We start from the raw sequence: 24,529 nt of genomic DNA, 5'->3' as shown, positions 1-24,529 counted from the left end.
GGAACAAGGTGAGACTGTCATGGAGGTGAGAAAGAGGTCCATGTCTTTTCCAGAGCAAAAGTGAGATTTAAGAAGTTAATAAGAAAAATGCATACAATTGAGAGGTCTTAACAGGCTAAGCACCAGAAACATTCTACCTGGAACGGATCACTTTTGCCCAGTCAGCATGTGCGATGTTATGCTACAGTAACAAGCTGCCCGCCTCAGTGGCTTGCAACAACAGTGGTTTACTTCTCATTCAGATGCTGGCTGCAAGCCAGCTAAAGCAAATGTGTCTCTTTTATAACTTTTTATTCCACCACCAGGCTGTAGAAGCAGCCTATTTCAACCCCACGGCAGAGAGGAAAGGGCCGTGTGACCACGGGATGGGCGTTAAAGCTATCCTGACATCAGAGATAGGTCTTTTTGACTCACGTCTTTCAGACCATACCTGATATCGAATGGAGCCAGAAAATACCCTCACAGGCTTGAACTGCAAGCCTCATTGAAACAGGAGAGGATGCGTGACCCTCTCGTGTGAAGAATGGCACGTCTCCAGATCCAAGAAAATAAAACTTACTTTAGCCAATTAACATAATAAAGGGAGGGAGTGCAAAAAGTTATAATGCATAAAATAAGATAGCATCAAGGAGCATTAAAATGAATCAAAGTTGTAATAAAGAAAGGGAAAACGAGAGTGGCAGTGCACACATATAATCCCAGTTCTCAGGATGCTGAAGCCGGAAGACGATGAGTGTGAAGCTCTCCTGGGCTGCGACAGACAGACAAACAGACAGACAGGCAGGCAGGCAGGTAGGCAGACAGATACACATACACACACACACACATATGTCTCATTGTTTCAATGTGTGTGTGTGTGTGTGTGTGTGTGGAGAGAGAGAGAGAGAGAGAAAAGCACATACATGCTAAATTTTCTTATAAGAAATATCAAGCAATGTGCTTTCTAGAAATGACACATTTAAATATAAAAAAAATCTAGAATTCAAGTTTGGCAAGATGGTTTAGAACTGACTCTCTGCCTCTCTCCTCTCTCTCTCTCTCTCTCCTCTCCCTCCCTCCCTCCCTCCCTCTCCCTCCCTCTCTCTCTCTCTCTCTCTCTCTCTCTCTCTCTCTCCCTCTCTCAATGAAATGCAATTCTAAACCCTAGAAATGTGACCCAGGACTAGAGGAGCAGGTAACAGAATATCTTATACTCCAACCCAACAGAACCACTGACAAGAGCAACCCCAACCCTCGCAGCAGAAGAGGATCTGGCTCATTTCTCTCCCAGACCAAAGAGACATGTAGAAAACATGCACTATGGTGGAAACAGTGGGAGGCAGCCATCCACCAATAATACATTGCTTGGGGAAATAGTCACCTATCCTCACCTGCCTGAGACTCCTTTCCTTCCCCAAGAGACACCTAGCAATTCACCCTTTGCCCCTTGTCAACATAAGTAGAAGTTGACAGACACCAGCAGCATCAGATAAACTACCTACATCAACCAACATCAGAAGGCTCTGAAATCAACTGTCTCTGAAGATATGGTCCAGACTCCTGTGCACTAAACACAGAGTGAGTGCCACTAAAACAGAGCTCAGCTAAGACCCGAGTCTCCCAACAAGATACATAAAGTGTCCAAGATGCAATTTTAAAACCACCCATAATACCCCAAATCAAGAAAAATCAGAATGCAAATGAGGAAAGGCAGTCAACAACACCCACTGAGATGAATCAGACACTGGAATTATCTGCAGATCATTTTTTAAAAAGCTATCCTAAAAATGTTTCAATGATGGATTACAAGTTATCTTAAAACAAATGTAAAAAATAGTTTTAATAAAGACTAAAGCTGTATATATGTGTGTGCATATACACATACATACAACGTTTAAGTAGACTCTATAACAGACATTAGAAAACTTGAAAACACAATAGCATCTTTAACAGTTGGATGCATTCGTTTGTAGAGTGTTGGTAACAAAGAACAGCATCTGTGGGTGCAAGGTCAGACAGACAGATGCTGCCCACCCACTCAGAACAACAGAAGACAGTGGGATTAAAAAATAATGACAGGTATTCAATATTCACGTGGTCAGAGCTGTGGGATGGGAGGAGGGGGAGAGGGAGACTGGAAAAGTGTTCAAGGAAATGGTGGCTGAACTCATCAAACATGAGTAAAGACACAAGCCTGCAGCCTCAAGACTAGCGAACTTCAAACAGGCCAAAGTTAGAGAAAAGCTGTGCCCAGGACTGGCATTCAGTGGTTATGGGGATTGCTGCACAAGTATGAGAACCCAAAGTTTGGATCTCTAGAAACTCAGGAACACCCCAGGTGGGTATGGTGGCTCACCTGTGATTCCAGTCTCAGAAGGCAGACAAGGAATCCCAGAGCCAGTCAGCTAGCAAGACCAGCCTTATTGATGAGCTCTGGATTTGATTGGCCTGCCTCAGTGAATAAAGTGAAAAAGCCATGGGGAGCTGATTCCTAGCATCAATCTCAGGCTTCCTCAAGGCAAGCACACAGGTTCACAGGTGCACAGAAACATGTGTGTCCACACATGCACACCACACTCTCTCTCTCTCTCTCATACACACACACACACATGAAAATGGGAAGTGGCGGTTAAAAGGCAATTTATATGCCCTGGCGTGATTCCGTCCTGCATGTCTGTTCTGAGGAGCAGTAGGCAGTTTTCTCCATCCAACTTCACACCAAAGTACATGCCTCCACCTCATGGAAGAGTCGATGGACATAGACATGAGCCTCCTTAGGTCCCAGAACTACTTTTTCGGTTGTGGACTAACGGCTGACAAAACTTACCACTTTAAGGTAGATAATGACGAATGTGAGCAGCAGTTAGAGGCAGAGACAAAGGACAAATTACACATCATAAAGGCAGAAGCAATGAACTATGAAGGCAGCCCAATTAAAGTAACACCGGCAACTTTGAAAATGTCTGTACTACCGACAGTTTTCCCTGGGGGCTTTGAGATGACACCACCTGCGGTCTGAAGGTTGGAGTGTGGTTCAGAGCCTGCGCACGTTGGTAGCTGCAGAGGGAGATGCAGGGTCGGAAGAAGAGGAGCAGGAGGATGCTAACTAAACTCTTAAGGATGTCTGGGAAGTGATCTGCTCCTGGAGGGGGTAACAAGGTTCCACAGATGGAAGTAAAACTCGATGAAGATGATGAGAATGATGAAGATGATGAGAATGATGAAGATGAGAAGGATGAAGAGGATGAGGATGAGGAAGATGAGGATGAAGAGGATGAGGGTGATGAAGAGGATGAGGATGATTTTGATGATGATGAAACTGAAGAAATCTGTGCAAGATAACCCAGCCAAAAATGCACAAAAATCAAACCAAAATGGAAAAGATTTAAAAGCACCAACACCAAAATCAAAAAGTCAAGAGTCCTTAAAAAAAAAAAACAAACCTCTAAAACACCAAAAGAACTTAGTTCTATAGAAGACATTACGGCAAAAATGCAAGCCAGTATAGAAAAAGGTGGTTCTCTTCCCAAAGTGGAAGCCAGATTCATTAGTTGTATGAAGAATTGCTTCCAGATGACTAACCAGGAGGCTATCCAAGATCTCTTGCAGTGGAGGAAGTCTCTTTAAGAACATGGTTTAAACAGTTCAAAATATTCCATCTTACATCATTTCTGTATCAGTTGATATCTGGCTGTCTTTTTATAATGCAAAGTGAGAATTTTCTCCACTGTGTTTGATAAATCTTGTCCAGGTTCTATTGCCAAGAATGTGTTGTCTAAAATGCCTGTTTAGCTTTCAAGGATGGAGCTCCGTCCTTTACTTGGTTTTAAGTATGTATGGAGTGTTATGCTAGGACATAGCAACAGTGGCGGTCAGACGTGGAAATGGTAGGGAAACAAAAATATGCATGTGAAATAAACTCTGGAATTTAATAAAGTTTTTTAAAAGCTATTCATATGAAATTTTGGAAGCTAGAAGAATGGGGTGCTGAGAGAAATAACACTCAACTAAACACGGCTTATGGAGTATGGGAAACAGGGACGTGCCTGCTGACAGACCCCAGACCACACTTAGAGACTGACTGGCTAGAGGGCTTCAGAGAGATGTTGCAAGAACCCTAGAAAGTTCTTCAAGAAGCCAGGACAGAAGCCAATCTTCTCCATGAGCATGATAAATTGTACTTTGTGCTTGAAGAAAAATTTCCAACATGTTACATACTCAAGTTCCCCACAATGCAGAACCACTAACACCACTTTCCAGAAGATTCCCCATCTCCTTTCACGAGGCCAGGGTCTGATGTGGGTGCCCCTCTGTATGCTGTAAATATGTTTTACTACCATTGGTTAGTAAAGATGCAGGAAATCCAAACAAAGATACAGATAAAAAGAAGGCGGAGTCTGGGAGATCCCAGCAAGCACCGGAGGAGTAAGATGCCAGGGCATCACCAGTAAGCCGCAGGGCACGTGGTGATACACAGATTATTAGAAATGGGCTAGTTAATACGTAGAACTAGCCAGTAAGACGACTGAGCCATCAACCAAACAGTTTGTAATTAATATTAACCTCAGAGTGGTTGTTCTGGAACTGGCAGGTAGGAGAGAAACCTCCAGCCACAATTGTCATCCCAACAAGATTCAACAAGGATGGGGCAGCATGGAATAGGGATCCCGCTTAGAGTGTCTCATGAAGTTAGCTTAAAAAAAATATTATTGTAAGAAAGCCAATTGAATTTAACAATGTGTACAAGGAATCATACATCATGACCAAGTGGGGTTTATTCTAAATATTTAAGGCTAGCTAGTTCAAGCTCTAAAAATCGACCAGAGTAGTCCATGATGTCAATTAACTAAGGAAGAAAAATCATTGGAGCTGAGAACGTACAACAGTTAGTAGAGTGCTTGCCCAAGATGCACCTAAAACGAGGCGGGAGCAGGTGGGGGAATTCCTAGCACTGAGCAAACCAGGTGCAGTAGAAGTACATGTCTGTAGCCCCAGCACTCAGAAGGTATAAGCAGGAAGATCGAAAGTTCAAAGCCACCCTCTGCTACATAATAAGCCTGGGTTACATGAGACCCTGTATCAAAAAAAGAAAGAAAGAAAGAATGAGAGAAATCATGTGATCTTATCAATGAATGTTGAAAAGTCACTTATAAAATATATCAATCCAACACTTACTATAGGAGGAAATTACTTAATTTGACAATAAGCATAAACCCACACACAGTCTCATAACTGACATCATACTTGAGAGGGATGACTGAATCCCTAAGGACAGGAACAAGGCACAAATGTTCACTATCACCACATTTAAATAATCCTGGAAGTCTCAGCTATTGCACAAACAAGAGAAATAGGCAAAAAACACAAGCATTTAAATGGAAAAAAAATAAAATTGCTGTCTCCATTTACAAATGGCACAATTGTTTATCTAGAAAATCCCATGGAATGCACAGAAAACCTTCTACAATGAGTTCATCAAAAACTTCCATGAGAGCAAACGTATAAAATATTCTTTTATATACTTGTTTATAAACATGCAGAAACATTTATAATTCATTGCCATTTATAACCATGCAAAAGAAAATAATAAAGTACTTATAGGTATATTTATAAAATAGTCATAGAATCTATTTGTTATGAATTACAAAATAAGTTAAAGAATAGCTAAGTAAGTGGAGATATTTACTGTGTTCCTGGGCAGCCAGGTATAGCAGAACAAAGGCACCGTTTCTCCCACAACCGACCTAAAAGCTTAATGCATCCAATAAGAATTCCACCAAGGCTTTTCTAGTTGTGAGTACAGCAACCGGGGCAGCAGAGCAGAAGAACCAACACAGTCTCTGGTTGCAGTAACCAGGGACTTATGGTAAGGAACTGGCTTGTGTGGTTACAAGGAACGAGAAGTTTGAGTACGTGCAGTCAGCAAGCTGGACACCCAGGAGAGTCCCAGCCCCACTCAAGGGCCCAGAAAGAGACACCAGTGTTGTAAATCCCTGGCCAAGTGCAAAGGCTTGAAAACCAGGAGATCTGTAAGGCTGTGAGTGGGGGACTGATGGCCGCACATGAAGGACATGCCAGAGAGCACACAAGCCTCCTCTTCCTTGGCTTTCCTGATCTATTCAGTGGACCAGAAGCAGCCCACCCACACTGGTGAAAACAATCTTCTCTCTCCAACTCCTGGCTCAACAGTTAGTCTCTCTGGGCAGAGTAGTGCATGACTTTAATCCCAGCATTTAGGAGGCAGAGGCAGGCAGATCACAGTGAGTTTGAAGATGCCTACTGTGAGACCTTTTTTCAAAAAAGAAAATAAATAGAAAACCATCCAGGAATACACCCAGAATAATTTTTAACCAAATGTCAGGCACCCCATGGCCCAATCAAGTTGACCCACAAAAGCAATTATTATATCAGGCAAGCTTATATAAAATTTCTGTGGGAAGCTCAGGCCTTCAGTAGCTAAAATAAGGGTGAGAAAGGGAATAAAGTGGAAAAAAAGACATTTGTTGATAATAAAGTTTACTGTATAGCCATGGAAATCAGAAAAACATTCCATTGCAGAGACTTGTGTGAAAAAGAATGAAAGCCCACAGAAACAGACCTACCTAAATAAGGTTAATTGATTGATTGGATGATTGGCTGCTCGGCTTGTTGATTTGTATGTATAATGTATGTGCTGTTTGTGGTATGAAATTCATGTGTGTGGGGGCCGAACAACCTCAGGAGTTGGTCCTCCGTCTTCCACCTTGTTTGAGACAGGGTTCCTTTGTTGCTCACCGCTGTGTATGCTGGACGAGCTGGCCCACAATCCTTCAAGGGTTTGCCTGTCTCTGCTGTCTCACAATAGGAGCGCTGGAATTACAGACAGATACTAGCATGCCTGGCTTTCCATGAGATGTGACTACTTGAGCTCATATCCTCACACTTGTGCAGCAAGCACTTTACATACTGATGTATTACAAACTGAGCTATATCTCCAACTCCTCAACTGACTTTTTTCATCTTTATTAATGGATATTAGTTATATATAATAATGGAATTTCATGCATGCATATAGTGTATTTGTAGTTGGGCGCTACTTTCTAGGGACATATGTTAAATGAAAAGCAAGTCAATCCCACATGTTATTTACCATGTGACATCATTGATATAACTGTAAAGTTACTGGGAGACTGGAGAGATAATTCAGGGGTAAAGAATGTGGCCCTGGATGCACACACGCATGTGCGTGCACACACACATGTGTGCATGCATGAGCATAAGGAAGAAATAAGGAAATGTGAGTAGATGAAGGGTTTAGTATGTTGTAGTAACGTCAATATCTCAATTATGATATTGCATTAGAGCTTTGCCAAATGTTCCCATTAGAGAAAACTCATTAAATTGTACACGGGATCTCTCCATGTTGTTTATTACAGCATATGGAAATCTATAACTGTGTCAATAACCTTTTCAATGAAAAGATATTCTACAGAAAAGTTGAAAAATAAGGGGACAGTATGGCACAGATGGAAAAAATGTCAATACCGTTCATTCTTCCATTTTTCCATAGAAAATGGTTTTCAGTTGGGTACATGGCTCCTGGGAATACTGAGGACATCTACCAGGCAGAGCCTATGACCAAGTCATACTGGGATCTAGGTGGTACTCAACTCTCAGAAACTGTTCTTAGAGACACAAGGACTACACTCCCTACTTTCCTTTCTTACCCCTTTCTTCTAATCCCATAACCAAGGGATCGTGGAAGGCTCCTGCCTCCCTGAGGACTGTGGGGCTTCCATGACCTCTTGTCTGCCTGTGCCTTATTATGAAGAATAAATGTCTGCCATATTGAAAGCGCCCCAATCCCAGGCTTCTTCAGGACATTTACAGAAGTAACATCATCTTATTTGGGATGCTAGTGTTTGGGTTCTGGGACTAAAGAGAAACTGAATCTAAATGGTCAAAGGTGAAAGATAATATATAGAAATTAAACCAGTTTCACTTTCAAACCAAGTAGAATTCTAGGCCAAAAAGCAAACAAGGGGGAATTCAGAGCCACAAAGAACAAACATGTCCTCCACTTATACATCATTGACCAAATACCTGACAAAAACGGCCTAGGAGATGATGGATTGATTCTGGCTTGTGGTTTGGGGAAATTTCAGTCCATCATAGTAAGAAAAGCATTCATTCCTGATAGCAGAAGTAGGGGGTGGGCACTGTTCCCATCAGGTCAGAGCAAGAAGCAGAGAGCAGCCAGACCCTAAGGTCAAGTTATGACCTTCAAAGGCCAACCTCCTGTAACCTACTTCTGCCAGCCAGGTCCAACCTCCCAAAGGTTCCACAGCCTGCCATGACAGTGCTACCAGCTTGCATGCATGTTCTTAAAAACATCAGGCAGGGTGGAACATTTCATCTTCAAACCCTAACAATGAACAACAAGACAAAGCGCCAGGAAGCTGTGTGTGTTTAATAATACGGTCTCAACGACTACTAAGCAGGCTGGGCATGGTGGCACACGCCAAGTACTGAGGAGGCAGAGGCAGCTGATCTTTGTGAGTTTGAGGCCAACCTGATCTACACATAGTGAGTTCTAGGCCAGCCATGGCTACAGAGTGAGACCTTGTCTCATAAAATAAGCAAAAAGACTATAAAGCGATAGTTGATGGTACTGTGTAGAAAAGAGACAGAAAGTGTAGTTTGGAAATTTAATAAGCCCTTTTTAGAAACAGATCAAGAAGACAAAACTGAGCAAAGACAGATTTGAGTAACACAGCTGGTATTTTTTAACTTAAATACAGTACATCACCCCAGCTGTGGAAGTACAGCTTACTTTGTAGCTCACCTGGAGCATTCAAACTAATTCCTTCTGAAGTACTTACACAGGATGATTATTTAACCATCCCTAAACCTGTGATAAAAATAGGAATCTATAACAAAAAGACAGGGTCTTAATAATGCTAAAGTCATAGAAACCTAGAGCCCAAGTTACTTAATAACACTTGTGTCAAAGAAGCAAGTATCGGGGAAATTACAAAATACTTAGAACTGAATGACAATAAAAATACCACATGTCAAAATCATAGGGACACAGCCAACACAAAACTTAAGGAAAGCGAATGACTTTAGCTATATTTGTCAAAAAAAGATGAAAAAATGGACTAAGTATTTTACTTAATAATTTGGAGAATAATCCGAAAGGAAGAATAAAATGAAACAATGTGGAAATCAATAAAATCAAGAATAAAAGGCTGGGGAGACAGCTCAATTGGTAAAATGCTTGCTGTGCAAGCAGAAGGACCTGAGTCCCGTTCATAAGCCACGTTTATACATATAAAAGCCGAGCAAAGAACACCTAAGGTTGACTTGTGTATATGCACATGCCCACATCTATATGGGAGCACACACACATACTCATACACTCACACACACATACATATATATACTCATACACCCTCTCACACTCACATATGCGTACTCGTACACACTCTCACCCTCACGCACACTTACACACATACTCACACACATACTCACACACTCTCACACTCACACACATACTCATACACTCACACACATACACACACTCATGCACACAGATAAAGATGCACTAAATTAAAATTAATAAATTCATTGATCCAGTTGTTGTCATTAGAGGCTACTAAAACACTGGTGTTCAACCAAACACGGTCACCAGAATCCTCTTGAAGTGAACACACAACCCACTGATGAGGTGGTCGTGGTGAAAACGGACGTCTGTGTCGCGTTCTCTTGGTCTGTGCAGATGGGACAGATTTAGATGCTGTTTGAGCAAGCCCGTAGACGCTCACAAATCTGCAAGAAATTCACACCTCTGAATTCGGTTAAAGTTTCTCAAAATTCTTGCAGATAATTTTTAGGAAATTAAAAGGTAGGCTCCAAAGTTAATATATAGAAAAATGAAATCTTGAAGTCTATAAAAACTTAAATTAGTTTTTTAAAAAGAGGAAAAAAGAGAGGAACAGTTGATTTGCTATATCAGATGTCAGGGTGTTCTTTGGAGTTATAGAATTCCATGCACTAACTCAAGAACAGACATACTAGGCTACAGATGGCTCCATGGTTAAGAGCACCTGCTGCTCTTGCAGAGGACCCAGGTTCAATTCCCAGCACCAACATGATGGTTCATAACCTTTTATGACTCCAGTTCCAGGATATTTGATGCCCTCTTCTGGCCTCTACAGGCATCAGGCATGCACATGGTGCACAGACACACACTGCAGGCAAAATACCATACACATAAATCAATGAAATGATAATCTTTAAAAGCACAGACATGTCAACCTAACAGAACAGTGCTGAGAATACATATAGAGGTCTTTGTATACATAAGAACTTGATATATGATGAAGAAGGTACCCGAATCAGTAGTAAAAGGATTACATATTTAGTCATGATTCACATACAAAGAGTGTTAAAATTCTACCTCATACAAAGGTGAATTGATTCCAAAGCTGGGCATGGAAACACATGCCTGCAATCCTAGCTCTTTAGAAACTGAGAAAGAAAGACTGCTACCTGCTCAAGATAGCAGAAGATAATAATAATAATAATAATAATAATAATAATAATAATAATAATAATAATGAAAGGGGAATTTCAGATAGACTAAAGGTCATAAGTTGAAAAGTACAGTAACAGGCCCAACAGGATGAAAATGAATAAATAGATCTGTCTATGATCTTGGGAAGGAAGGGACTCCATGAACAAAACCCAAATAATGGGCTGTAAAACAAGGTAATTGTTGTGTCTGTACCAGATTTAAAGGTTTCTGTTATCTGAAAGAATGTGATGTTGGTTTCTTAAGGTAGGTATAGGAAAGCACCATAAGCTTGGCTGGCTTAAAACAACAGAAATTAGCTAGGTGTGGTGGCCTCGAACTCACAGAGATCCACCTGCCTCTGCATCCCAAGGACTGGGACACGATTCAACACAGAAGAGATGGCGTGGTACCATTCTCTGCCCCCATCCCCATGGCCGTCTTAGAGGTATGTCTCTCTGTCTTCTCTTAATAGAAGGGCACCAGTTATTGGATTTAGGGCCCTAGCCCCACTTCATCCTGGAATTCCTAACTAGTCACATCTGCAGAACATGTTCCTGAAGAAGGTCATTCTGAGTTTCCAAGTCAACGTGAATTCTTGGGAATAGTACTCAACCCACTAAACCCAGTCACCCAACCCCTCAAAATCTGTATCTTTCCTGTTTATAGAGTTCATTCACTCCATCTCAACACTCACAGATGGCTAATTCTAAGTCTGAAACATCTGAGTGCATTCTGATCATCAGTTTGAAAGGATTAAGAAATGCCGCGTAAAGGAAACTTCACAGCAAATCTGTAATAGCATTTCCAGAGACGATTAGATCCTGGGTTCTCTGACCTGAGGGAAGGATTCATTTCCTGATGGAGTCACAAGCTGGTAACACCACAGGAAGAGTGAAAAGTGGAAGTCAGTGCCTAGTTGGAGGAAGCAGTTCATGGTGAAGGCCTGTTTCCTGGATCACAGCAGAAGAGAGGAGGGCAGTCCAGAGTCACTAAGCCTATTCATGAAGATTCGACCCTCACTACATGACCATGTCCCAAAGGTCCTACTTCCTAAAATGGTACCTTGGAGGCTACAATATCAATGTACACATTTGGCAAAGACAAAAACATTCTGTCTCTAGTAGTGAGACAGAGGAGAACAAGGATATAAACACCAGATATTTGCCATAAGTAACTTTGCGTGCAAAGTCCTTGGCTCAACATTCCAGTCGTTCTAGAATCTAGTCTTTAAACCCAGGGACTCGACTGTACGATGCTCAGCCTTGGTTTCTCAAACAGCCCCCTTCCACTTTCAGGAGTCTCCCTCCCTCAGCAACGATTAACTGATTCTAGATCTTCTGGGACTGGAGAGGCCTTGTGAGCCTACCTCCCTCCATGACAGGATGTGATAGGCGTGTTCTTGTGTGGGCCTCGGGCACACAGTCGCAGATGTTGAGAGCTCCAGAGTGCAAGGGTCACATCGTGCCTGAGGACACTACCTCACCCCTCCTCAGCTCTTACGTCTCCACTCCCATTCCCACCCACGGCTATTCTGAGAGGACCCTGAACCTGAGAGAGGATGACTGGCCATTCAGCAGTCACTTATTCTCAGCGCTTTGACCCACTGTGAGTCTCTGCAGAGCACACTGATTTGTGAGAAAAACATAGATATTTTAAGGGGTTTGTGAGTGGGGGGGGTGGTTGTTGCTTTCAGAGAGTGTGAGCTACTGGTGCTCCTGCCTCCGCCTGCTGAGCACTGGGATCACAGTGAGAGCCCTGACTCTCGCCATAAGGTTCTTATCCTCAGTGAACATTGCTCTCTTGTCAGCCATTCCTGTCTGTCTTTTGCTGTGATGAAACACCGTGACCAGAAGGCCAGTTGGGGAGGAAAGGGTGTATGTGGCTTACACGTCCACATTGCTGTTCATCACTGAAGGAAGGTGGGTTAGGGACTCAAGCAGGACTGGAACCTGGAGGCAGGAGCTCATGCAGAGGCCATGGAAGACAGCTCTTACTGGCTTGCTTCCTCTGGCCTACTCAACCCATCTCCTTAGAGAACCCAGGACCCCCTGCTCTGGGATACCTGCCACCATTGATCCTAAATGAGAAAATGCCTTACAGTTGGATCTCCAGGAGGCTTTTCCTCAACTTCCTCTTTGATGATTCTAGCTTATGTCAAGTTGACACGCAAAACCAGCCAGGACACTGTCTTGATGCATACCTCCCCTTGCTGGCTGAGTAGGTTAAATATTTGTAAAACCTGCAACTTAGTGGGCCCTTGCTAAATGCGCTTCATTTGGAAGTGCACACTCAACACCTCACCAGGCCTGCAAGCTCCTGGCCGATGGGGGGCCTCACTCCTCCCCAGTCACAAGCACCCAGTGTACACACAGCTCAATAAGTGCCTTCAGGGGAGGACAAAAAAAAAGCTTGCAGAATGAGAGAGAGAAGCAAAGGACCTGGGAGGGTGCTTCAACCCCCAGGCTGGCAGAAGACTGCCACATCCTTCTCATCCAGTTGTAAAGAGCCTGTGTTCATTATTTTAACAGTGATTCGTGATCAAACGATTTGGTGTTAATGTGGATCTAATGTATAAATCCATACGGGTCCCACAGTCATTTAGCATTAATTAAACGAGGTCATTATAAGGCTGGATTCCACTGGGTTTATTGCGCTTAGCAACTAATGACAAGAAGCACTCGACCACTTTGCTTTCTCTTTCTATGTCTGCCCTGCCCCTTGTATCTCTGGAGGGCTTGAGTGAAGAGGCTTACTGCTGTCTCAGATTAGAGACCCAAACACAAGGAAAAGGCTAGCTGGGGTGCAGAGGGCTAACTGGGGTGCAGAGGGTTAGCTGGGGTGCAGAGGGCTATCTGGGGTGCGGAGGGCTAGCTGGGGTGCAGAGGGCTAACTGGGGTGCAGAGGGCTAACTGGGGTGCGGAGGGCTAGCTGGGGTGCGGAGGGCTATCTGGGGTGCGGAGAGTTAGCTGGGGTGCGGAGGGCTAACTGGGGTGCAGAGGGCTAACTGGGGTGCGGAGGGCTAGCTGGGGTGCAGAGGGCTAACTGGGGTGCGGAGAGCTAGCTGGGGTGCAGAGGGTTAGCTGGGGTGCAGAGGGCTATCTGGGGTGCGGAGAGTTAGCTGGGGTGCGGAGGGCTAACTGGGGTGCAGAGGGTTAGCTGGGGTGCGGAGAGCTAGCTGGGGTGCAGAGGGTTAGCTGGGGTGCGGAGAGCTATCTGGGGTGCAGAGGGTTAGCTGGGGTGAGGAGGGCTATCTGGGGTGCGGAGGGTTAGCTGGGGTGCAGAGGGTTAGCTGGGGTGCAGAGGGCTATCTGGGGTGCGGAGAGTTAGCTGGGGTGCGGAGGGCTAGCTGGGGTGCGGAGGGTTAGCTGGGGTGCAGAGGGTTAGCTGGGGTTCAGAGGGTTAGCTGGGGTACAGAGAACTAGCTAGGGTGCAGAGGGATAGCTGGGGTGCAAAGGGGTGATTGTCAGGAGGGGAAGTCAATGAAGCCCAGTCTATCTAGGAGCTAATAATTCCTAAGGAGGAAATAAGGTCTGTAAATGTGGCGAGCCAGCTTGGGAGCGCAGAGAACAAATTCTAGCGGTGCTACCACGGGTAAGGCCTGACTCTTCTCTGTTCTCTTCAGCTAATGGAGAAGCCTGGACAAGACAACCTTATTGTCCCTAGTTATAATGTACTTCTGAATCTTTCAGACCTTAATTCACACACCAGCTCCTCTTTTCTGGAACTGAGCACCCGCTGTAGCCCACATCCCATCACCCTAGAGCGTCTGTTCCATGAGCTTTTCTTTGTGAACTGACCTGCATGTGTATTCATGTGTTTGCTGTGCCTTGTTCCCACCCCCTCTTCCCTGTGAGCCCCGCCACCCGGCCCAGTCCCAGAGCTTCATCCATCCAATTCCTCCCTTTAATATCAGCTCCCAAACAGCATCTGACAAAGCTAAGGGCTCACAGACAATTTCCCCATCAACTGAACCACTAGCAATGGCTAAAACCCCCTCCATGATGCCAGTTGTGCCCAGAAAGCAAGAGCCATGTGTGGAACAGGTAGAATGGGGCTGGTGAGCTAAATGCTAAGGGACAGAGGAAGGCAAGCAGCTGGAGGAGAGGTGGGTGCAGCCTGGAGAAGTCCCCACACTGGAGAGCTCAGAGCCTCGGCAGCTGCTGCATCATCAGGCTTCCAGCCAAGACCATTTGGTGAAGCTATATTAATAATCACAATGCAAGATTCCCTTGCAACAGCAACAAGATCCTTCCAAGGCACTGCCATGCACACTACTCCACTTCATTCTCCTGCCATCCCCTTGGCACAGGGAGGGGGAAATATCTTCTGCTGTTTAGACACAAAGAACTGATAGCGCTAATTGTTCATTTGTATAGCGCTTCCTAGTTCCCAGAGCAAGTTTCCTTGTGCAGAAAAACAAGAAGAGTTGGCTCAGGTGGCTTGTCCCTGTCACGTCCCTGGCAGGTGGCCTAACAGCCTCAAACTCAAAATTTTCCCTAGTCCAATGGCCTGTATTCCAGATGAAGAAACTGAGGCAGAGAGCGTACATGGTTGATGATGACACAGCACAATACATATATCCTCATGGATATTGATGCATATGCTTGCATGTGTATATACACACATATACACATATACAGATGCATACACATGTACTCAGAAGGGCCTAAGCTATTTGTAAAATCAGACTGAGATCTGATGAGACCAGGGAGGGGACAACCCCCTTCCAGACTGAGCATCAAGGGGAGTTGCCTTGAAAGATGGTTGGGGACTCCTAGCGTCCAAATCTAACATTCAAAGCTGGAAACAAGACTGAAGAAGTTTCCAGTCTTGGCATGTTTGGTCTGGGTTCCCTGTTCCAAGCTCTCTCTTTTTTGCCATAATTTTCAACAGGAATAGCATGCCACCACGCATGGAACAGGCCCTCAGTGGGCTCCTGAGCCAGGGTCAGGCAGGAATCTGGTGACTGATCTAGGCAGCTTAGGTGTCTCAAGTGGCCTCTGTGACAGGGACAGTAGCAGAGAAGGGGACTAAGGCAAACTGGAGAACATATTCTATGCAACAGGCGGTTTACTGTAGCTGATAGCTATGGCATGAGCATGCACACCAAGTTCCCAGCTCTTACCATTGTTTGATGAAAGGCCAGACATGTGGATCTTCGTTGAAAATTCTAGAACTTTAAATGCTGGCATTTAAATGTAAAGCGCTGCGTGGGCCAAACAAAATGTGTCTTGCAGTGAGCTTCTTTGTTTTAACAGCTTTATCAAGGTATAATTGATATGCAAAAAACTGCACATATTTAACAGTACAGTCGAATGAGCCTGGCCATATGTGAACACTCGTGAGACCATCCCAAATCAGATCTAACACACACACACACACACATACATATACACATACACACACTCACACACACATACACACACATACAGTGCTCCTGTATCCCTTTTCCCTTTGTTTATGCTGGGTCTCTGTGTGTGTGTGTGATAAGAACATTTAAATGAGGACTGTCCTCTTACAAAGTTCGCAGTGCCCACTGTTAGCTTTCAGAACTGTTGAACAGCAATCTCCAGAACTTCTTCAAAATCTGTGTTCTCACTGAGCAACAGCCCATAATTTCCTCTCCCTCAAGCCCTGGTAACTTGCTTCAAACCCTGATGCTACCAAACGCACTCTCGGATTCTGTTAGTTTGACTATTTTAGACACCTCACGTAAAGCAGGCATGTGGAAGGCTAGCCTAGCATGTGTAAGGTTCTGAGTTCCATCCCCAGAGCACGTGCACATGTGAGTGTGTGCATGTGCACAGACGCACACATGTATACACACGCACATAAACACACTAACTCACAAAATCACGCAGTCCTTGTCGTGAACTGACTAATTGAGCCCCGTGGCTTCCAGGTTCCCTCCCATTGCTGCAAATCACAGGATCTCCTTTTTTTTAAGGCTGAATAATATTCCATTGTCTGTACCACATTTTCCTCATCTCACAGCAAATTTCTATCTATGACCCAACAATTTCACATTTTTGATTAAGCAAATAAATTCCCTCTGTTTGGTCCTCCATTATGAAGATGTAGCAGCCCAAAAAAAAACTTAAGCCATAGTCCTGGGATCACAAACAATTGATCCCCAAAAGCACAGACCTCCCCTTGAACTTCCAGAGCTCCCAACCCCAAGCTTTTAAGCTATCAGCCCTGGGAACAGGTCCAGGGGCAAAGTGGTGCACATGGCCCTACAAGTCCAGGGACATAGTGTCACATAGTTTTATGTTCCAAATCTACACATTCCATCTGACATCCCAGGAGTCAGGGTTGGTGTCCCACTGAGACTGCAAAATATCCCCAAAAGAAGAGGCTCAGACACCCCTCTGGGCACCCCTCCACCCACAGCCTGAGAAGAGCCAGCCCCACCCGCTCCCAATGCCCCATCTTCAGGTTGCTTAAAAGACAGCATGGTGGCACAGGCCAGCTGTCACTTAGGCACTTATGGGCAGAATCGCGGAAAAACCAAACCACTGTTATTACATTTAATAACCAGTTTCTACCTCATCAACTCATTGGCGTCTGACAGGCGCTGTTAGGGTGCCAGCGCCTTTGGCCTAACAAGTCAGCACTGGGGGAAGGGGGGACCAGTGGTGTTGACACCAACCACCCATGAGTTAGCCCTTTCTGTCCTGCCCAATGCGAAGGACACCCACCCCAGGGCAGCCCAGACTGGCGTGCCGTTTGCCCCACATGCTCAGAAACTGGACAGCAGCACCAAGGCAGCCAGGGCATGGAGCAGGGGTGGGAACCAGAGCATCTGAACAGAAGACAGCAGCTGGTCCTACAGCCACGACCTGGCGGGTGCTGTCCAGGGCTGGGACACCCATTTGGATCCCAGCTCCACAGTGTGGCCTGGAGTGAGGTGTTCCATCTTCCCCAGCCCCGGGTCTCCTCACTGGAGTGGCCACACCAGTCACACCCAAAAGAAGCGCTGTGATGGGGGCTGGGGGTGTAGCTCAGTTGACAGAGTGCTTCCTTAGAATGCATGAAGCCCTAGCATAAACCAGCTGTGGTTTATGCCTATAATCCCAGCACATCTATAATCATAGCAGCTGGAGGGGAGGAGGAGGCCAGAGGATCAAGAGTTCAAGGCCATCTTTGCCCACAAAGTGAGCTCAAGGCCAGCTCAGACTATGTGTGACTCTGTCTGAAACAAAAGGTATTACTGGAGGCAAAAGAAAGACCATGAGAGCCCAAGGCCAGAGAGCATTGGGAAACAAGAACTAAGAAATACTTCTCACTGGCCTGGGACACTGAGGCGGGGTCGGAGCTGTCATTAGAAGAGCAGTAACCAAGCCTGACTTTATCCTCAACTCAGAGAGGTTCAGTAACTCACCTAAGGGAAGCCAACAAGTGGCAGAACTAAGCGTGGCAGGCAGTGAGAACGGAACCAGAGATCCTAGCCACCCTCGGTCCCTTCTCCCTCTGTCCTTCCCCACAGGATTAGCCAGGGTCTGTGGTTCCACGCCTACACTGCTCTGCTCAGAAACAACAAATAACCCTGGAGGTTTAGAGAGCAATGCCATGCCGGAACTCCAGTCTGGACTGGACACAGTCAGTATGCAGTCATCTACCTGTCACTCTGGATGGTGGCCACAAGAGCCACACGTTCAATGGCCCCAGGCCAAAGCCATAACTCCCACCGCCCAGAGCTTTGAACAACAAAAGGACCGGGCCCACACACCTGCCCACCAGCCGGCCAGCGGGTCCGGTCGACCTCTGCAGTGCCGGCTTGAAGCGGTGGGGTGCCGCCATCTATCGGCAGCTCCCTGAACTGCTTCCCAGGTCGCCGCTGGGTAGGGCTAACCCTGCTCCAATGCGGTCCCAGGAGGGACCAGCTTCCAGCCTGCTACCTGGTGCACCTGTCCCACGAGACCCGCCCAGAGAGATCGCCAGCGACCACAGAGGGCTGCCCAACACACCAGACCCGCCCAGGCATCCACAAAGAATTCCTTTGCCTTTGTACAGCCCCAAAGTCTCAGGGCTCTGAGGGTTCCGTGGGTGCACAGTGCACAGAAGCACGAGGCAGAGACAGGGAGCAGAGTGAAAGCTGAATGGGGATTTCAGGGACCTCAAGAAGGATGTTTTATCAGCTCAGGCCCAAGCTGCCCTGAAAGTAAAAGTAGACTTGGGAGTGAGTGATGGCTGTGGTTTTGTCTTTGATTGTGTGTGTGCGTGCGTGCGTGCGTGCGTGCGTGTCTGTCTGTCTGTTTGTCTGTCTGTCTGCAGGCCAGAGGTCAACTCCGAAGTCTTCCTCAATCACTCACCACTGCTTTTCTGAGACATGGTCTATCACTGAATCTGGAGTTTGTATGTTTGGCTAGACTGCCTAACCAGGGAGACCCAGGGATCCTCCCATCTCTACCTCCTCAGTGCTAAGATTGTGGCTGCAACTCTGTACTGGTTTTTATTGGGTGCTGGGATCTGAACTCAGGTCCTTGTGTTTGCCCGGCAAGCGCTTTGCTGAGTCGCCTCCCAAACCCTTCTACCTCTTTTTTAAAACTTAACTGAAATTCCCTACTTTTCCACAATACCCATACGGACATATAATTTCTATTTGTAAATCTGCCTCAAGGTCGATTTGCTCTTAAGTGGAGACACAATCATCTTAGAATAGAAAGGGACACCTTCTCACACAGATGAGGAAAACTGGCTCGGAGACGTACCCAGTGTCACCGCGGGAGCTGGTGACCAAAATGAACTAGAACTTCTGGTCAAGAAGGAGTCTCTCCTGTGAGAAGGGCAGGGCCGTCCCTGACTGTAGAGCAGGACCTGGTTTTCTGCTTGTGACTGTCTCTCCCCTGTGTCACGGGGACAGGAAGTTTACAGTCTTGTTCGCTAAGGTGGTCTCGGTGTCTCTGACAGCACACGGTAGACTTGTCCGTGGCACATGCTGAATGAATGGATGGAATGAATGGGGTAGAGCTCCCTGGAGAATATGAGGTGAGCAGAGCCCGCACTCGGTTCAACCCCAAGCCCTGTGCAAACAAGGTGTGGTAGCACATGCCTATAATCTTAGCACTTGGGAGGTGAAGGCAGGAGGTTTGAGGTCATCCTTGGCTACCCAGTAAGTTCATGGCTAGCCTGGGCTACATGAAACCCTGAAGAAAGAAATGGGTGGGGAGGAAAGGAAAAAAAGGAAAGAGAAATGGGCATCATGGGGAGACAGCGGTTGAGGGATGGCCCAGGGCTGACACAACCCATATGCTTGCCCAAGTGCTTGTAGTGGAGGCAAGATCAACAAAAGGGCATTAATCGCCCTCCTCTAGATCCAGATCAGAGCTATGTCCAACTCCTGGTCTTGGTCCTTGTCTCATCCTGAGAATGGAACAGAAGCCAGGGAAAGCCCTTCTCTAGAATGATTCGCAGAGGACAATAGGCCTGGGTGGCTGAGAAGGGCCATCCCGAAGTCTCCTTCTTGCTCTTGACCCTAGGAGACGTTGATACCCATCAAAATAGCTTAGCCTCCAGGGTTTCTAACCCAGACATACAGAAAGAACTCTAGAAAGAGTGAAGCCAAAGGGAAGTGGTGAGGTGTCCCAGACGCATGCAAGGTCTCATTTTGAGTCCTATGGATCTTACTCCAGATGCATTAAACCTGTGATTCTCAACCTTTCTAAGGCTGTGACCTGTTACTAAAGTTCCTCATGCTGTGGTGACCCCCCGACCATAAAATTACCTCGTTGCTACTTCATAAGTGTAATTTTGCTACTGTTATGAATCAGAATGTAAAATTTTTGGAGGCAGAGGTTTGTCAAAAGGGCCGCAACCCACAGGTTGAGAACCACTGCATTAGGCTGTAATGACCACACTGAACAATGGCATTTATCTACTGTGTTTAAGTAGAGACATCAATGCTTGAAAGAAAAATGAACTGTTTTTCAACAGAGGGAATAGTTAAATAATTCCTGAAAGAAAAATATTAATAATTTCTCTGGAAAATTCCCTCAAAAGGAAAAAGCTCTTTGTTGTCTGGAATACGACCTAATGTCATCCTTCAGGGAGACTAAAAGCCCTGCCAACCCCCTCTGCGCACAGGCAGGAAGGAGGCACACCCACATTGTGTACCTGCTGTGTGCCAAGCCTCACTGTCTGTTGTGACACACACCGGGCCACCTGTAGATCACAGGCACAGACAGCTGCAGAAAACTTGCGATGACAGCCAGCTGATCCACGACAGATCACCCCTCGTTTGTCACAGGGATATCTTCAGGTCTTTGGAAAGTGAGGTGCACACGCTAGCCTGGTGTCCTGCTCTCTCTTCTCTCTGGCACCCCAGGCCCGGTCATGATCAGAACCGTACCTTGCTTTGGACTCTGAACTTGGAACTTGTTAGGCTCTGGAGAGTCTGTTACCACCAAATCCTAAGGAGTGGGCACCCTGGGAAGGGTGGGGCCAGAAAACCTAAGAGACTGTCTTTGTTTCTGGTTTCTAAAGGAGAAAGAGGAATTCTGGAAACGGGAAGATCACAAAAGAGAAAAAGATACAAGGCAAGCCCAGAGAAATCGGAGGGGTGAACCTGAGAGAGACTTGGAGAAAAAAGAGGACACGGGCGGCGGGGGGGTGACAAATGGTGGGAAGAACGGGAGAGACAAAGAGATGGGGAATGAAGGACAGGTGACAGACCAGAGTGGGGGGAAAGGAGCCTGGGAGGAAGGGGAGATCACAGGACCCAGGAGAGGGGGAAGGTGCCATCTCTCCAGACAGCCCCCGTCCTTCCATCCTCCCCGCAGCAACCACTGAGGAAGGAGGAAGGGAGGCAGGAGAGGAGGCAGAGGCAGCAGTAACCTTGGAGACAGAGCCAAAGAGATGGGGGGGGGCGGAAAGGATGAGGGTTGCAGCCCAGCAACAAGTCCCTCTGCCAGGAGGGGTGGGTGACAGACAACCCGGAGAGAGGGTGGTTTAGATGAGCTGGGAGGAGGGGAGAGAGACAAAAGATTCCAGGAAAACTAAAGAAGCCCAGGAGTCAGAATAGAGAGGTTTTTCTGAGAATCAATTTAAGGAAGAGAGGGCGGGGGAGTTTTGGCTGCAATGAGGCAGGAACGCAGGAGGAGCCAGCTTAGGTGACCTGGCTCAAGTCAGGAGGGGCAGGGGGTCAGTGCTGGGCCGAGGGACACAGCAGGGAAATAAATGGTCAAGGTGGACTGGCTTGCCTGAGAGTCCTTGGATGTGGTCCTGCAGTCACCCATCCCAGCTGGGGACAGTGAGCCTCCGGACCCTGGACCCTTCCACCGTCTGCTGCCTGACAGAGGAAATTCTACTTGTGTTGATGCCCCCATTGTTTGATGATGTGTGGGCACTTTAGGGGAAGGGAATGTGGGAACAATTAGGCGGGTAACTTCCAACATCCAGGAGCCAGTAGGGAAGCTGCGGTGTACACACAAAGAATGACAAAGGGACGCTCGTGGCCAGTGATTGCAATCGGGGAAGATTTGCTGCTCTTGGGGACCATGCCCGAGCCAGACCCTGAAGGCTGGGACAGTAGGATTCTGGCAGCAGACAGGGCAGGGAAAGCCTGTCTGAGACCAGGATGGGCTGCTGCCCAGCTCTGTGATCTTACACAAGTTCCTTGTCTTTCCTGCACCTCCCTCCCTTCACTTCGCAGAACTGTCGAAGGGTTGTGGGCACCTGTGCCTTGCCTGGCCCCGTCAGGAGCTCTCAGTAAATGGTTATCATTATGAAAACTAAATAGATGAGCTGCAGCCGGAATCGGAGCTACATGGGGAGACCCTGTCGAAAGCAAAATCAGCGAAAATACTGATCTACAATAATAGGAAGTGGTGGAAATGAACTGGAAACCGGGGTAAACCTACTACACAGAGAGAGGCCTGGACGGCAACCAGAGTCTGGGTGCTAGCAGGCTGAAGGGCCGCCCCACGTGGACTCAGAACTACAACCGAGAGGAGCCTTCTCTAAAGCACTTGGTAGAGGCCTGACTGGTATCTACTCAAAGGCTGCCTGGCTTAATTTTTCCAATAAAATATTTGAAAGAGTGATGGTTTTAAACTACCCACAGTTTACTTGTTTATTATTGTTTGTTTGTTTGTTTTAGAGACCAGGTCTCAATCTCTAGCCAAGGCTAGCATACTGTGTAGTCCAGGTTAGCCTCAAACTTGTGCTCTTCTTGCCTCGGCTTCCTAAGTGCTGGGATCACAGGCATATACTAATATGCCCAGCTAATATAGATAAATACATATATATGAATATATATATATATATATTTCAAAATACCTAGATGTTTTTAAATGTTCCCTCCCAAGAACTGACGAACGTCAGGGGTGATCGGAAGGCTACTCATGCCGCCTGACCATTGTACAATATGTACGTGCATCTAAGCCTATGCCCACCCCAGAGGTTTGTACAATTATTATACATCAATTAAAATATATAGTAATTAAAGTATTTTTAATGAAACTTCGTCCCCCTCCAGTTGAATGTGACCGGTCTTGGTGACTCACTTGTAACAAAAAGAAGTGAGGTGGCTTTTAATCTTGGAGACACGGAGACATTGCGAGGACTGGGACAATAGCCCAATGACAGGGCACTTGTGTGGCATGCCTCAGGGCCTGGTTCTAATTTTGTTCCTAGCACTACCAACAATAATTAATAAATTTTTGAAGACCGACGTGGTGGCTTCCTCTCTTGGCCCGCTGCACTGCTATGGAGACAGGCATCCTAGAGGTCTGTGTTGCAACCAACAGAGCCTCCCATCACTGACCAGGACAAACAGGCAACCAAGGAAAGGTCATCCAGGAAGTAGATCCTACAGCCACTCATAGCCGAGCCTGCAGGGGACCCCACAGCTCTGGCTAACAGTTGGACTCCAACCACACAAACATTGCCGAGCCAAATCCACCTAGCTGAGGCAGTTCCTGACCCCAGATTATTGGGGGGAGGGGAATCAACGGTTGTGTTGACATGCATTAGGCTGGGATCCTTTGTTAATGCAGCAATGGCTAGCTAACTTGAGACCAGCAGACAGAGCCTGGAGCCACGCCTCCCCACCGCCGTGGCTGCCGTGGGCCTGGCCTGTGTCCAGTGCAGGGGGCTCTGGAGATGAAGCAGAGACAACCAGGAAGTACTGACGTCAGTGTTGCCACAGATGGCACTCTGGATGATGCTAGAGAAGACAGGTCTGGGGAGGCCAGTCGGCAGGCCAGGGTAAGGAGAGGGTAAGCAGACTTCTGGTCACCTGGACTCAAACCCTTGTTTTCCCCAGAATATTTCTGCTTCAGTTTCTCAACTGGGGTGACGAAACCTGCCCAGTGTGGTAGTAGCCACATAGTTTGCAGAGTCTTGGTACATAAAAACCAAAGTGGGGGGAAAGCCCCACAGCGTCAAGGAAAACGCTGGGTGCCACGCTCGGCCCCCAACCCTTGAAGTCAGGAGCACAGACCCCGCTGTGCTTTTCACTGTCTCACGCTTGTGTGTGGCTCGGGATCCAAGTTTAAAAGGAAGAGAGAGAAGAGAGAGGGAGTGGAGGTGGGCAGGAGAACGAGAGGGGAAGAGAAAGGGTGGGAGAAGAAGGAAGAAGGGGAGAAGAGGAGATAACGGGAGGGGAGATGTGGCTCAGTGGTAGAACACTTGCCTTGCATGCCAGAGGCCCTGAGTTTGAGTCTCAGCACTTGAGGGAAAAGAAAGGGAGAAAGAATTCCAGCCACTTCTGTCACGTAACATTCTTCTGAATTTTCCAACTTGTTCGTGGAACTGATCTTAGCTTCGGCGGCTTCCATCATCACAACCCTGGCTGCCTCACAATCGTGGTTTCCATGGGGAAGGACTCCCGCGGGCTCAGGTGTTTTGGCAGTGGGTCCCCAGCAGGTGGTGCTATTCTGAGACAATGTATAAGCTTGAAGAGATGAGAACTTCACTGGAAGTGGATCACTGTGGTGGACCAAGAGGTTTGATGCCTGGCTCTGCTTCCTGTACAGTCTCGCTTCCTGT

At 46.5% G+C, this 24,529-nt stretch overlaps 1 pseudogene; it reads left to right on the top strand.

Moving 5' to 3' along the window:
* The first annotated feature begins 2,719 nt into the window (after positions 1–2,719).
* On the top strand, positions 2,720–3,606 carry LOC125389082 (nucleophosmin-like; annotated as a pseudogene).
* Positions 3,607–24,529: the final 20,923 nt, after the last annotated feature.

This window comes from Myodes glareolus, chromosome 4 (assembly GCF_982192425.1).
Source record: "Myodes glareolus chromosome 4, mMyoGla1.1, whole genome shotgun sequence".
Taxonomy (NCBI): Eukaryota; Metazoa; Chordata; class Mammalia; order Rodentia; family Cricetidae; genus Myodes; species Myodes glareolus.
Note: the sequence above shows the minus strand (reverse complement) of the source record. Positions and strands in the feature narration are given on the sequence as shown.